This window comes from Quercus robur, chromosome 9 (assembly GCF_932294415.1).
Source record: "Quercus robur chromosome 9, dhQueRobu3.1, whole genome shotgun sequence".
Classification (NCBI taxonomy): domain Eukaryota; kingdom Viridiplantae; phylum Streptophyta; class Magnoliopsida; order Fagales; family Fagaceae; genus Quercus; species Quercus robur.
The window spans coordinates 26,775,792-26,792,393 of record NC_065542.1 but is presented as its reverse complement, the minus strand read 5'-3'; the positions used below and the strand labels follow the sequence as shown (position 1 = coordinate 26,792,393).

Sequence of the window (16,602 nt, the reverse complement as noted above, 5' to 3'; positions counted from 1 at the left end):
ATCATACGACTTATGAATACTTTCAATATAATACTATTATAATACAACTAGTTGCTAATCCGTATGATGCACGAAAAAGTTATTTATATAATAAAATCTAAGAAATTTAGAAATAGAAAATTGGGTCAATAATATGCATATTTTAGGCATTTAGCTAGTTAACATTTAAAAAAAAAATGAATTGTCATAATTAATAAAATACAATGGGAAGAAATATTTAGGGTGTGTTTGGTAACTTTTTTTCCCCTTATTTTCTGTTTTCAAAATTTTTATTTTTATTTTTGAGACTAAAAAGCTTGTTTGGCAATCCAAAATGGACAGAAAATAAAAATTGTTCTCAAAACTAAATTTGTGAAGGAAACTGAAAACATTCAAAGGCTATTTTTAGTTTCTAGTTTGTAAAAGTCAATGAAAACACACATTTAATTTAATGAAAACATTCTAGCTCATTAGTAGTGACAAATTTTTTTGTCATCGCTAATAGATTATTATTAACGATGACATTTTTGTTGTCGCTTATATGTCATTATGAGCGACGACATTGTTGTTGTCACAGATAATAATATAATAGTGACCATAAACATGTCATCACTAAAATTTGCATATTAGCGATGATATTGTTTGTCATCACTGATGATATGATAAAATATTAGCGACGACAATGTCCTCGCTAATAACATTTTACATTTTTTTGGATTTTTCTATAAAATTTACATTTTGAACTTTACATGGGTATCTGATGGAAAATAATAAACCATAATCCTACACATCACAAATTTTCAAACACAAATACACATATAAGCATAACAACTACTCAATCAATAACTACTACATCACAAATTTTCAATCACAAATACACATATAAGCATAATAACTGCTCAATCAATAACTACTAATAAGGAAAAACAATACCGAAGTTCAATATCATATAACATAATTTAAGTTCCAATCTATTCTCTCAAATAATAACATATTCCTCGTGAAGATATGTTGCCAAGCTAATACTTGTTGCAATGAAATATATCTCCCCTCGACATCATCTGTAAGACTGTAACCCAAGGCATGTGACATTGTAACCTGAAACAAAGAGTATAAACCAATGTAAAGGTCAACTAAAATAGATGATCAAAATATTTACTAAATAGTTTTAACACTGAAGTAAAATTTTAACATTTATATTTTTCAAAAATACCATAGATGTGGTTATAAGTTAGTAGGTAGTGTATTATGTATTAATTATTATAAAAAAGTAGCTAGTGTAGCATGAAATGAACACAGTGGGACAAAATAACAAAACTTCTATCATCACTCATTTATAACAAGCCTAGCACAAAATCTAAACCTTTAGTTAATGAAAACAGTGGGACAAAATAACAAAACTTCTATCATCACTCATTTATAACAAGACTAGCACAAAATCTAAACCTTTAATTATTTTATTATCTCCATACATATAACTCAAGCATAATTATACAACCATTAACATTTTCATCACTTGCACTTCACCAATTAAGTTGGAAGGCTCACACAAATATTTTGGGAGTTATAAATTCATGGATAGCTGAATCAAGACGAATTGATGAACTCAGAATGAGAATTGAAAATCTAGATGAAACATAAATAAATTTTTCTATGAAAAAAAATTGTAAAATTGTCTTTTCCAAACCTACATTGTAAACATGCTTGGTGAATTCAATGAATTATATAATCAGCATGACATGTTTTCATTCAATTTCAATTATCTATGTTGAATTCATTCACAATGTGAACTTAACTAAGTGTTATTCTTTTTAAGACAAAGGTAGAAATAAACTGTAGAGTACAAAGTTCCTTAGAAGATAGAAGTCAAGAAGATGAGGTGTTTGTGTTTCCATGGTTACCTTGACAAAACTTTGCAAGAAACTATATAGTTGAGGACCAGAAAATACAATCCAACACCAAAATTTAGGACTAACCATCACTACAAATCAGATATTCAAATAATAATTTGATAAGTCAATCATTCAAAACAATATTATAATATCATCCATTTTCAGCCCAGCCCCATGAGCCCTGCTTCAACTTCTTGAGTTTGGATGAGACAATAGTAAAATTTTAAGAATTCATACAAAGAGGGAAAAGAATCATGATGTTAAAAATAAAAAAATAAAAAGAAAAGAAAAAAGATGAAGAGAGAATGTAAATTAATTCATCCCCGTTATTAATTTTCTCTTATGGTTTAATATTTTTCTCCATATGTGACATTTATTACTCAATACTCAAATAATTAATAACAATACATAAGAAGAAAACATGTATCTGTGATGATCTAAATTCTAGAACGTAGCCTAGCTAGCCAAGGTATTGATATTATAAGAAAAATCTGTGTTGTTCATCTAAAAATAAAACATACACATAGACATGGCAAAACGGGTGGGTCGGGTCAGTTTCAGGTTGGGTCAATCGGATCACGGGTCAAATGGGTCACGGGTCAAAAACGGGTCATTTTAAGCGGGTTGAAAATGGGTTCGGGTCAATCGGGTTGCGGGTCGGGTCAGGTTGACCCGTATTTTTCACATGAAATTTTTTATTTTTTTTATTTTTATTATAAAGAAAACAATATGTATTTGCCATTTGGATAGTTATGCAACATATTACTTGATGTAAAATGCATTATTTTGAATTCACTACTTATATCATGAATAAACTCAGTTAAACTTATTAATACTTATTCAATAATTTTAAAATTATACAAATCCTAACATTGCTATCTAAAACAAAACAACACAAAGATAAGTAAAACAAATATACAAGTTTTATTTTTACACAATATCAACATTCCAAAAAAAAAAAAATTACAAATGACTTATTGGATAACTCATTTGATAAAGAATAAAAACATATAAGAAAGTTACAATTTTAAAAATTAATTTTATAATCTATTATCAATTGTGGTTGACACTCTATTTCAATTTGAGATATACATTAAAGTTTGATTGCTTACTTTTTTATACCTAGTCTCTTTTATGAAGATCATATCATTGTTAAGCAGCACACACTCTAGGAAATATCATAATTTATTTTGAAAAGCCGTTTATTTTGAACATAAATTGTTAAAAAATAGATCTAAGCATTCATAATTTATGCTAATTTGATACTTTGGCTTTACTATTTTCACACTTGTGAATGCGTCTCACACATATTTACAATTTTAAATCTGTTTTTAACTTTATTGTAACCAGATTATCTTGGCATGTACTTTGCTATTTGATATCTAAAAATCTTTACTCATTACAGAATGCTCAATCATTTATTTTTCAATTAGTTTGCATGCAGTTATGTAAATGTATCAATTGTTTCCTTAAAACTCACAATAAACAATTAAACCAATATTGTCTTAATTTCACTATTTTTTTTTACCAAAAAAAAAAAGTTTTAAAAAAATGGTTCGGGTTCGGGTCGGGTCGGGTTGACCTGCACAAAACACGGGTCGGGTCACGAGTCAACCTGTTTTTGCTTTGGGTCAAAAAATTTGGGTTCAGGTCGGGTATTTTTCGGGTCGGGTCGGGTCAGAAAATTCTGACCCGTTTTGCCATGTCTACATACACAGTTGTAGGAGCATAAAATAGTTTTTATTTTATAACTTAGGTATTTCTTCTCAATAAAAAAAATAAAAAATAACTAATTTTTTCTTCTACTCCCCTAAAACAGAAAGACAATAACCTATCTAGGTGAAACTTTCATTTTACTAGTAACAAAAAGAAAATAGTAATATAAAAGTCCTAGCATCCAAAAAAATCAATCTAACAATAAAAAGGTATGTGACCGCAATCTCAGTAAATAAAAAAAAAATTAAAAAAAAAAGAGTATCCATATAGCAGTGGCAGAGCTAGGAAATTTGTTTAGAGGGGCAACAAAATAATAAATATAATGAAATTGTTAAGTAAAAAAAAAAATTATTTCATAAATAAATTTTACCTCAACAAAATTGTGCCCTACATTCTTCATTATGCTAAACATTTTCTTTCCTTAAAATATATATAAATTGTGAACATTTTCCCCATAAATGACTCATATTTTGAAACATTAATATTAAATTTTATGAATTAGTTATTCAGTTAATTTAAAAAGAAAAAAAAAATGTATGAACAATCAAGTCTACACTACTAATAAACTATACAACACTATTAATATTATATAGGATTCTTACATAACATTCACTTTTCCTGTATCAAGTTTCAATAACACATACTCTCAACCAAAAAAAAAAAAAAAAAAAAAAAAAAAAGAATTCCAATAACACATACATTCACTCATGAGCAAAATCAACAACAAGGCAGCACGGTAATATTATTATTAATATATTATATAAAAGTTATAAACAAAAAGGTAAAAATATCACAGCCACAAGTTATATATGAAATTGGCGGACCCACCACAAAAGACACTCAGACAAGTTTAATCCGTTAAAATTTTAATTGTTGAGGTACAACAACACAACTGTACCGTACACAGTATAACAAAAGCAGTAAATCACAATTAGTGTCTTTGCTTTTCATTACTTGGTGTTCATAGCCTTCACAGGTTAAACAAAGAGAGATAGAAATAGAGAGAGGGAGAGATACCTTTGATGCTTTGAAGGAGCTAGAGTCAATGGATGACCACGGACTCATGGCAAGGCAACTGGCGGCGCAATGGGTTAGATTTGTTTTGGGTTTTTTTTTTTTTTTAATAATTTTTTTCAAAGAGTTTTGGGTCTTTAAAAAAGAAAAGAAAAATCTATGTTGATATATTTGAAGGATTGATTTGGTGATTTGGGATGTATTAAAAAGGAAACAAAAAATGTGCTTCTCAAGTGAAAAATTGTGGGACCAGAGGTCTCAGGTATGGCTCCAGCCTTCTTAAGATGATTTTTGTTTTTATTTTCTCATTTTAACTTTATGAAAGAACAAACAAAATATGAATGAGAGAGCAATTGAGAGGAAAAAATACCTGGCCAATGGAAGAGGAGAGATGATCTTGCAGTGGGCTGGCAATGCGTCTGTGACTCTATAATGTATAGGTTCAACCATTTAGCAAGAGAGAGAGAGTGTGTTAGTGATAGGTACTAGATTGAGAAAAAAAAGGGATCATGGGATTTCAGTTCAATCTGGAGACCACCACAATTGCAGTACTGGAGCGGGAAACTCTCCCTCCAATACTGAAAAAGAGACTTTTTTTCAAAAAAATGAAAAGGGAACTCTTTTTTTTTCTTTTTTATTTTAATGACCAATTTTTATATAAAAAATCTATATAAAAAAAAAGTTAGTTTTCTTTTATCACTTAAAGATAGCTATGTGGTTCGGGTTGAGGATTTTTTTCAATCCGACCATTATGGTTGGGTTAAAAAAAATGCAACCCAATAATCTTTACCTAATTTTTACCTCCAATTTAAGAGCTCTTTGTTTCTCTCAAATGGCTCCACCTCATAGTCACATAAACAACTTCTATACTGCTAATCACTTCATCCACACAATAATTAGTGTCATCAGCAACTTGGATTAGTTGGTGTCTTTTACTCAACCCATGAAAAAAATTTATTTTTTTAAAGAGCTACTACTCTTTAACACAACTCGTGGAATTTTTTTTTTTTTTTTTTAATGATAGAATTTTATTAATTTTTAATGTTTTATGAACATTGGGACACACTTGGCATGCATGCATAAATGTAATACACATGTGAAACAACAATATATTGTTTTGTGCTTTACCTAAACTGCCACCAGAACATGTGTGTGATTAGTATTGGTACTAAACTTTGTGCCTTAGCTAAATTAATGAAGTGATGTGAAAAGCTTTATTATTTACATAGTTGAAGACTCAAAGTTACCATTCATTATCATGTGATTGTTTACCAGATCTCTTTTTTTTTTTTTTTTTTTACTACTTCTTCAAAATGGAAAATTTTTAAAGGAAAAGGTCTCACACCTTTATGCTACCTCAACCTAAACTAAGTAATTATAAATAAAAAATTCCTTAACCAAGACATCGATAATTGTCTCACCCTTTTTTTCGCTGAATATTAGTGCATGATGTTGATTAACCATTATTTTATTTGTTTTATTAATGTAATACTAGACATGGATTTGAACTTTTAACTATAGTTTTCACATTTTTTTTATAGAATCTTTTATATATAGCATTATGAAGTTATTAGGTATAGAATTATGTGAAAAGAATAAATAGATTTAAAAAAAAAAATTATAATGTGGATAGAATAAAGAATTGGTCTAACCCCAGTTAGACCCTGAAAATATCAAGACATGTCAATTGACTTGCAGGACTCTTGATTATAAATATCTATTATTGATTTTTTTTTTAAACAAAATTAAAAAATTAATGCATCATTGTCAACCTCTAGTATTAATATTCCAACTTTATAAAATTCTTGAACAAAGAACTTTGCCCCCCCCCCCCCCCTAAGTTTTAATCCTGGTTTCATCCCTGCTTGTGACCATCATGCACCAATTCATATTCAAATCTTGGTCACTGGATTGAAGAGTATGGTGATGTATTGGCGTTGGTCAAATTTGAGACCAATTAGATGGTCAGATTAAGAAAACATAGCCATACAAGTACACAACACATATACATCACGCATTATACTTAGATTTGAAATCTAAGCGTTTGATTTGAAAAGTGTAATGAATGGTTAATTCTGGTAAATTATGGTCACAATTAGATGATTGGATTTAGAGAAAAACGCAATCAAAGTTTAGTTAAAGTTGGTCAAACCGGTTCAAACTTAATAGATGGTCCCGAGACCACTAGACTTGGTGAAATTCATATTCAAACCTTGATAATTGGTATTGAATAGTATGTTGATGTATTGGTATTGTTGAAATTTGAGACCAATTGGATGATTAGATTGAGAGAACATAGTCATACAAGTACACAATACATCTCCATGAGACGCCATACTTAGATTTGAAATCTAACCGTTGGATTTGAACAGTGTAATGAAAGGTTAATTCTGGTAAATTATGATCACAATCAGACGGTTGGATTTAAAGAAAGACGCGATCAAAGTTTACTTAAAGTTGGTCAAACCCGGTCAAACTTAATAGATGATCCCAAGACCACTGGACTTGGTGAAATTCATATTCAAATATTGATAAATGGGATCGAAGAGTATGGTAACATATTGGTGTTGGTGAAATTTGAGACCAATTGGATGGTCAGATTGAGAGAACATAGCCATATTGGTACACAACACATGTCCATCACGTGCTATACTTAGATTTGAAATCTAACCGTTGGATTTGAAGAGTGTAATGAATGGTTAATTCTGATAAACTATGGTCACAATCAGACGGTTGAATTTAGAGAAAGGCTTAATCAAAGTTTTGTTAAAGTTGGTCAAATCGGGTTAGACTTAGTAGATGGTCTCGAGACCATTAGACTTGGTGAAATTCATTTTCAAACCTTGATAATTGGTATTGAAGAGTATGATGACGTATTGGTGTTGGTGAAATTTGAGACCAATTGGACGATCAGATTGAGAGAACATAGTTATACAAGTACACAACACATTTCCATCACGCGCCATATTTAGATTTGAAATCTAACTGTTGGATTTGAACAGTGTAATGAAACGTTAATTCTGGTAAATTATGGTTACAATCAGATTGTTGAATTTAAAGGAAGATGTGGTCAAAGTTTACTTAAAGTTGGTCAAACTCAGTCAAACTTAATAGATGATCCTGAGACCACTGGACTTGATGAAATTCATATTCAAATCTTGATCAATGGGATTGAAGAGTATGGTGACATATTGGTGTTGGTGAAATTTGAGACCAATTGGATGGTTAGATTGAGAGAACATAGCCATACTAGTACACAACATATGTCCATTACGTGCTATACTTAGACTTGAAATCTAACCGTTGGATTTGAAGAGTGTAATGAATGGTTAATTTTAGTAAATTATGGTCACAATTAGACGGTTAAATTTAGAGAAAGATGCAATCAAAATTTAGTTAAATTTGGTCAAACCGGCTCAAACTTAGTAGACGGTCCCGAGACCACTAGACTTGGTGAAATTTATATTCAAACCTTGATAATTGGTTTTGAAGAGTATGTTGACGTATTGGTGTTGCAGAAATTTGAAACCAATTGGATGATTAGATTGAGAGAACATAGTCATACAAGTACACAACACATCTCCATGAGACGCCATACTTAGATTTGAAATCTAACTGTTGGATTTGAACAGTGTAATGAAAGGTTAATTCTGGTAAATTATGGTCACAATCAAACGGTTGGATTTAAAGAAAGACGTGGTCAAAGTTTACTTAAAGTTGGTCAAACCTGGTCAAACTTAATAGATGATCTCGAGACCACTGGACTTGGTGAAATTCATATTCAAATCTTGATTAATGGGATTGAAGAGTATGGTGACATATTGGTGTTGGTGAAATTTGAGACCAATTGGATGGTCAAATTGAGAGAACATAGCCATACTAGTACACAACACATGTCCAACACGTTCTATACTTAGATTTGAAATCTAACCGTTGGATTTGAAGAGTGTAATGAATGGTTAATTCTGGTAAATTATAGTCACAATCAGACAGTTGGATTTAGAGAAAGGGGCAATCAAAGTTTAGTTAAAGTTGGTCAAACCAGGTCAGACTTAGTTGATGGTCCCGAGGCCATTGGACTTGGTGACATTCATTTTGAAACCTTGATAATTGGTATTGAAGAGTATGGCGACGTATTGGTGTGGTGAAATTTGAGACCAATTAGATGATCAGATTGAGAGAACATTGTCATACAAGTACACAACACATTTCTATCACGCACCATACTTAGATTTGAAATCTAGCCGTTGGATTTGAACAGTGTAATAAAAAGGTAATTCTAGTAAATTATGGTCACAATCAGATTGTTGAATTTAAAGGAAGGTGCAGTCAAAGTTTACTTAAAGTTTGTCAAACTCGGTCAAACTTACTAGATGATCCGGAGACCATTGGACTTGGTAAAATTCATATTCAAATCTTGATTGATGGGATTGAAGAGTACGGTGACATATTGGTGTTGGTGAAATTTGAGACCAATTGGATGGTTAGGTTGAGAGAACATAGCCAGACTGGTACACAACACATGTCCATCACGTGCTCTACTTAGATTTGAAATCTAACCGTTGGATTTGAAGAGTGTAATGAATGGTTAATTCTGGTAAATTATAGTCACAATCAGACGGTGGGATTTAGAGAAAGGAGAGGTCAAAGTTTACTTAAAGTTGGTCAAACCTGGTCAAACTTAATAGATGGTCCTGAGACCACTGGACTTGGTGAAATTCATATTCAAACCTTGATCATTGGTATTGAAGAGTATGGTGATGTATTAGTGTTAGTGAAATTTGAGACCAATTAGATAGTTAGATTGAGATAACATAGCCATACAGGTACACAACACATGTTCATCACGTGTCATACTTAGATTTGAAATCTAATTGTTGGATTTGAATAGTGTAATGAAATGTTAATTATGGTAAATTATAGTTATAACTAGACGGTTGGAGTTAGAGAAAGGCGTAGTCAAAATTTAGTTAATTTGGTCAAACCCCGTCAAACTTAATAGATGGTCCCGAGACCACTTGACTTGGTGAAACTAGGTTCAGTGGGAAGGTTTTCAGTGGATTATTGGGTATTGGAATAGTTGTTAGAAAATGTCAATGAAAAAATAATTTTGAAAGATGATGAACATCATGTTAACATTGACTTAGGTAAAGTTGATTAGACAAAATGATGAAAAAATTTATTATTTTGGCTCATATATTTTGTATTATCACTTCTGATTTTAATCAATTTGAATATGTATGTTGTAAATATATTTTCATTTAATTTATTTAGTTACTTTTGGTAAATATTAAATTGATGATTGAATTGATTATTAATTGAATATATTATGAATTTATAATGAATATACCTTTCATATATTTATAATGAATTTATTAGTTTGGTAAATATTGACTAATACCTTTCTTATGACACATGATACAAAAAAATCCAAAATTGATTCATGATACGATTTACATTTTGATAACTTTGGGTATTAGTCAATATTTTGAGTGGAATCAATACTTTCTTGATTTTTGTTATTTTTTCAATTTCGAGTTTCAAATGGGTAACATTATGATTTAGGAGTATTTTGAAGCAACAAGCTCTCCCTTGTCTCATTTTTTCTTTTTAACGGATTTGAGAGTTTTAAATTACTTTCAAGGTTATTTTGGTCATTATATAAATTTGAGGGTATTTTGGTCATTTTGACATGGTTAATGCTATTTTAATCATTTCATATATTTTAAAGGAATTTATGTCATTTTAAATATTTTAAAAGGCATTTGGAGGATTTGATATAAAAAAAATCATATTATATCAAAATTATTTTGGCCACGTATTAGTGACTACAATCTTTGTCTTCATTAAAAGATTACTTAAAGTGACGACTAGGGCTGTCCAACCCACCTGGCCACCCGCCCAACCTACTCGTACTCGACCGGTGTTCACCCGATCCGACTGCTCCAGTGGTCAGCCGCGGGTCTCGAGCTCCAAAACCCGACGCCGACAGGTCGGTTTCGAGCCCCCTTGTTCAAAACCTGACCCGCCCGAAGACATCAAATTCTGGCGAATTCTCCAGCGATTCCGACGAGTTTTAGCTTGATTTGGTAGACTTCGGCGACCAAAACAATCAGATCTGGCATAGATACACCAGATTTGGTGATTCTCAACACGATTTGGGGGAAAAATCATCGGATTTGACGAAATCCTCACCGGATCTTGGCTGGATCGGGCGAGATCTCGTCAATTTTGGTAGTTTTTGTGTGTTTTTCGTCGGGTTTCGGCCTCACCCGAAACCGATGCCACCCTCCGGCAACTGACCTGCGAAACTTGACCCTCTTAACAGGTCGGTTGCGGGTTGGGCACAAACCCGACCCGCCCGACCCATGGACACCCCTAGTGACGACCTAATTCGTTGCTAATATATAAATTGCTTCCCTCCAATAATTCCCACCACTTTTTGAGAGTGAAAATTTTTCCCTCCATTATATTTTGGTAGATATATTTGCGACAACATGTTGTATCGTTGCTAAAAGGTGACTATTAGAGACGACAAATTATATCGTTGCTAATACCCTTCTAATAGTGACGACCAATGTGTCGTCGCTAATAAATAAAGCGTATATATAATATATTTACTATAAATATTTGGCCACATATCTACGACGAAACACAAGGTTGTCACTAAAGATGATTATTAGTGACGATAGATGTTGAAATTAAAAAAAACCTTATTTTAGCGATGTCAATGTCATCGCAACAAAATTTATTGTCGTTGCTAAAAGTTTCCCTCCATTTTCCAAAAGTAAATAAAATTCCCTCCATGGCATTAGCGACGACTTATTAGCGACTACCTTAGTTTCGTCACTACAATACTCTTTTTAGCGATGGCCATATATTATCATTGCTAATGTATGCCTAATAGTGACAACTTTTTGGTCGTCGCTAAAACATTGGTCGCAAAAGACCAAAATTCTTGTAGTGTTGGGGTCTCATTGTAACACAATATTAGGAGCTCTTCTGTTCCTATGCATTAAGTTCATATAACTTGGTGTTTCTACTTTTAGAGATCCTGTTATCTGTGGTTTGATATAAATTTCAATTATTTATGGTTTTTTTTTTTTTTGGGGGTGTAATTCAACTTGCTGAAATAATTCTGAAGATGTCTTTTAATGTTGTTTGACTAGTCAAGTCAAACAACGAGCTTGTAGCCCATACCTTGTACATGGATTTTTTCAGTTATGTCAAATTATACTTGATGCTTCTATACATCTCATTTTAGGGGGGGGGGGGGGGGTGGACTCAACCAAAATTCACCACCAGACCTCTGATCCAGGTGGTGCGTCTGGCTCTCCCCCAAGAGGGAGAGTCTGGGTTTGAGTCCCCACAGGTGCACGTCCTGCCTGTCTTCAATTCCAGATCAAATACAGAATTTAGAAAAAGTTTTAAATAAATTAGAATGGGTATGAGTAACAATTGCTGGCCATGTATATGAACAATGTAATGGGGAATGTTCTTGGCAGCCCCCTTTTGAAGATATAAGAGGCGAGGAAAGGCTGGTTCTAGTGCTAAGTGGCAATTTGGGAATTTTCAGATGATGGAGAGTGTGGGACCTTGCTTAGCTAGATTGAGTTGAATCAAGTCTTATTTTGTTGTTTATCTAGGCTAGATTACTTGTGGTGTTTTTTTTTTTTTTTTTTTTTTTTTTTTTTTTTTTTTTAAGTTTTACCAAATTAAGAATATTCTGGTAATTTCCATATTTTTTGCAAATGGGCTAAAGTGGGTTATATTTGAGGTCCATGAGTCTTGTTTTAAGTATTAGAATCCCTTTCAGTTTGGTATTAGTCTTAGTTGTTATTATAATTTTTTGTTTGGGAATCCTAGTCTTTATTGAAAAAGAATTAGGAATAGTTTCTTTGAAGGCTTTATGTAAAATTTCAAAATTCATAATACAATTAAATAAATTTTCATTAGCTTTTCTCAATTTTTGAGTCAGTGATTGCCTCTTTTGTAGGTAATTACTTAGAAAATGTGATGCAAGAAGAATGAAGACAATTTTATTGTAATCTAGTTTAAAAAAAAAAATAAAAATTAGTAGTCAATTGTAGTTTTACTAGTGGTCCATTTGAATTTTATTCTAGGTGTTATTAGCTAATTATGTTATTATTATTTTATTTATTTTCCTAGAATAAAGTTTATTTTTATAGTTCAGTAATTCGGATTTGACCTAAGCCAATTAGGTTTAGGGTTTAGTCGAAGTATTAAGCATGCTATCATACTCCTATGGAGACAAGTTTCTTACAAATAAAATTTCAGTTGAAATTTTCCAATGGTTTTGTGCTAACTCTTGCTAACCCTAGGCACTGATTCCTAGGTTTTAACTTTTAATGTGATTATTTCTATCTTGCAAATTTCTTTTGTATTGTGCTACATCAAAACCTAGGTATGGTTGCCTAGGGGTCTACCCTTTTTTCTTTTTCCCCCTCATTCATTTCACTATTTTATTACCAAACAACCATCAAATTCCTTCAAGAATCAATCTAGTTATGCTTTATCCTTGATTTTAAATGATAGGGAATATTTTCACTAGTTAGAAAATTTTTCCTAACACCCTAGAGTCTTCGGTCCATGAGTTTACCAAAAGAATTTTCAATCACCAAAAGTGTCACGCCCCAAACCCCAAAGGGTCCAAAGCATGAGAGAGACGTCTCAAGTACCTGTAAATTTTTCCTTTTTGACAATTCAATCCACATAATTCCTATCAAGTGCCAACAACAAGAATTATCATAATAATCCCATAGAATATACTTTCAGAGTAAGTCAAAGCTCTAAGCATTAATTACAAGGACCATTGGCTACAAAAGAATAGATGTCTGAATAAACAATTACGTACCAGCAGCTTGTCCCATTAGTGGGAATACAGTCATAACCATTATAATATACAAAAGAATGAGTGAAGCCTAGTCTAAGATGTACACCATCTAATATATCCATTACAAAAATTCAGCCTCCATCAGTATTTAGTCTAACTACTATTAGCCACCAAAAAGCTGTCTCAAAAGATTGTTGCCTACTTTGAAAAGTTTATAAAACAATGGGATGAGACAGAGCCCAGTAAGTAGCACATTAATGGGGGTGGGGGAAATGCAAGTTTCATTTTCAATAATAATAATAATAATATGACAAGAATGATTAAATAATGAAACACAAAGTTTGTCAAAGTAAATACCTTGAAACTATATATTATAATCTGTGAGCACTAACAATATAATTTCCAAAGCCATAAAATCTGACATACGGTAATTTATCATAAATATACCATACTACCACATAAACCGGTCAGGGGATCCACCCATTCACAACTGGCATGATATTATCCTCTCTGGTATGCAGACTCTTGGCCCCATAGACAACAGCCTCGCCCATACCCTCAAGGTTCTTCTCTCCCCCCATGGGCAGCAGAGAGAGCACGTCAAATAGGACCTCTCTTGCATGTGGTCTCTTGGCCCCATGGACAGCAGCCTCACCCACACACAATCAAGGAACCTCTTCCCCCCATGGACAACAGGGAAGAATGCGTCATCCAAAGTGAAAGGGCACTAACCTAAATTTGATTCCATTGTCACAAAGACTACGGAAACCAAATCGGGTGATCACCGGGAAATCACACATGGCATAGTGCTAAAATCACATAAACTCACAGGTTACCTTACTTTGAAACACATAGTTCATATCCAAGTAGTTTCAGAAAACCTTAAATAATCTAACTTCTACAAAGTTTGTAAGGTTTTCAAACTTCATTTTTGTCAAAAGATTTTCTAACAATTTCTCAAATAATACAAGACAAGATAAGCATCTTTAAATTTTTCAATACACCATAAAATCAATGATTTTCTTATCAAAGATTAAATAAAAGATGCTCATTTTTCCATATCAACAATTCATGCATTTCCCCAAATGCAATACCAAATATGATGCATTTTTCATATATAGTAAGGGTCATAACACAATACTTTTAAGAAAGTAGATATCCATATATATCATTTTCCAAAATGTGTTTGACTCAAAAACAACATTTATAAGACATGGTTATTTTCCAAAAATACCGATTAAAAAGCTACTTTCCTTGCAACCGCAAAATCCTAATTCTCCAAGCTCCAAGGGGAGATTAGCTAGAACCTAAACAATGTCAAGGAAACCTATCACAATGAGCATAAAGCTTGAAATTGTATCTAACTACAAATTAGGAATTGCCAAGTAAGAACTTAATTAGGCAAGCCTAGTATTCAACCTCACATGTAATGTATTCTACTTCCAAAATTTCTCAAAACACTTTAATTTGCAAGGCATAGACTCCCATTTATACTCATAAATCTTTCAAGGTGTCATATCTAACATCAAAACCTCCACACTTTACAAGTGCTTCCCACAAGATTTTTATAACATCATCAAGTGACCCATGACACCAAAATCATAATTTTCTCCAAGACAAACAATTTAAATCTTTAACTAGCTCCAAATAATCAATAAAAATTATATTCATCATCTATCACATGTTATAACTCAAAACCTCTAAATTTTCACCATAACAAGCCTTAGATAGCCATCATTGTAAAAATCATGAACTCACTCATCAAATACATCCACCAAGACTAAAACCCATACATATAAACACATGAATATCATTTCCAAAGCTCTTAAATCACATGAATATCATTATTAAAGCTTGGGTAAAATAACCTCAAACAAGAACATAATACCCAACAAAAAGATTAGAACTTCACCTCAAATAAAATGATGAAGATGCTTTGGAGTTCCTAAGTATTTTTCTGGTGATCTTGCCGGAAAAATGATGGTGAGATGGTGTGGTTTGGAGTGGAGGCCGGCGGGTGAGTGTGTGTGTGTGTTTCAATAAAATGGAAAGAGAGAAAATGAAAGAAAGAAAAGAGAGAGCCGGCCAAAAGAGAGAAGAGAGGTGGGTGAAATTGAGTGGATGAGAATGATGGGTAGTGGGGTTAGGTGGGGGCACACGTGGTCCACAAAAAAAATGCTAACTTAACATTTTTTTTTATTTTTAAAACTGACGGGATGTTACAAAAAGTATGGTCGATCATGAAGGGAATGTGACACCGCGCGACACGCTCCTCCCTGATGGTCGTCAGGTACCAAGGGGTCGTCAGGTACCTTCCCTAACACTGCGCGACACGCTCCGCCTTAGGGGTCCTTAAGTACCAAGGGGTCGTTAGTGACCTGGCGTTCATCAAGTACCTTCCTTGACACCACTAGACATGCTCCACCTTGACGGTCGTTATGTATCAAGGGGTCGTTAGGTACCCTACTCATCGCCCAGAACATGCAGACGACTCACTATACTCGTTGAATCAACAAACTAACTTGCACACTAATAAGGATATTTTTGTCCAATAAAGTCTGAGCACTATGACCCATCAAGATGGAATACTCCGCCACTAACCCATTGATAGGGATAAATTCCAAAGTAGACGGATCCTGTCGGTAGAGTTAGTCATTGGCGACGGTGTTGTCAAAAGAGACGGTCTAGTTAGCCTGCTAGTCAAAGAGCAGGTAGAAGGTATCATGCCCCGGATGGAACAGTAGAGAGACGGATGGACTCTTTAAGGTGTATGGATTGAAGGGAGACAGGTGTCAAAGTCACGTGGCCTAAGTGGTCTCCAATGATCCTAATATGGAAATGCCTTGCATTTTATGCCCAACCATAATCAGAAGAATCCCTACAAGGAAAGAATCCCACAATATATGAGCATTAATGAAGATCTTCCCTATAAGGAAATGTCTTGCACCCCACGCTTGACCCTAACCAAGGAGACTCCTACAAGGAAAGGATTTCGCAAGATACCCAAAATAAAGAGTTTCTCTCCTACAATGAAACATTTTCTTAATCAAGGCACGAATGTCAACCCTACGCTACTATAAAAACCCCAAGACCCTTACAAATCAAGGTATGCACAATTTCTCTGAAGCTCATACTCTCTAACAATGT

At 33.0% G+C, this 16,602-nt stretch overlaps 1 protein-coding gene and 2 long non-coding RNA genes across 3 annotated transcripts in view; 1 reads left to right on the top strand and 2 right to left on the bottom strand.

Annotated features, from left to right (window-relative positions):
- The window catches only part of LOC126700202 (protein MODIFYING WALL LIGNIN-2-like), a 54,350-nt gene that overhangs the window by 27,486 nt on the left and 10,262 nt on the right, over window positions 1-16,602 (top strand). The window lies entirely within an intron of this gene.
- LOC126700203 (uncharacterized) lies at window positions 777-5,163 on the bottom strand. The gene is made up of 2 exons (XR_007647079.1): window positions 4,972-5,163; window positions 777-1,077 (listed from the first exon to the last, which is right to left on the bottom strand). It is a non-coding gene; the product is annotated as an uncharacterized LOC126700203 (long non-coding RNA).
- Window positions 13,720-15,609, bottom strand: LOC126700204 (uncharacterized). The gene is made up of 2 exons (XR_007647080.1): window positions 15,368-15,609; window positions 13,720-14,762 (listed from the first exon to the last, which is right to left on the bottom strand). It is a non-coding gene; the product is annotated as an uncharacterized LOC126700204 (long non-coding RNA).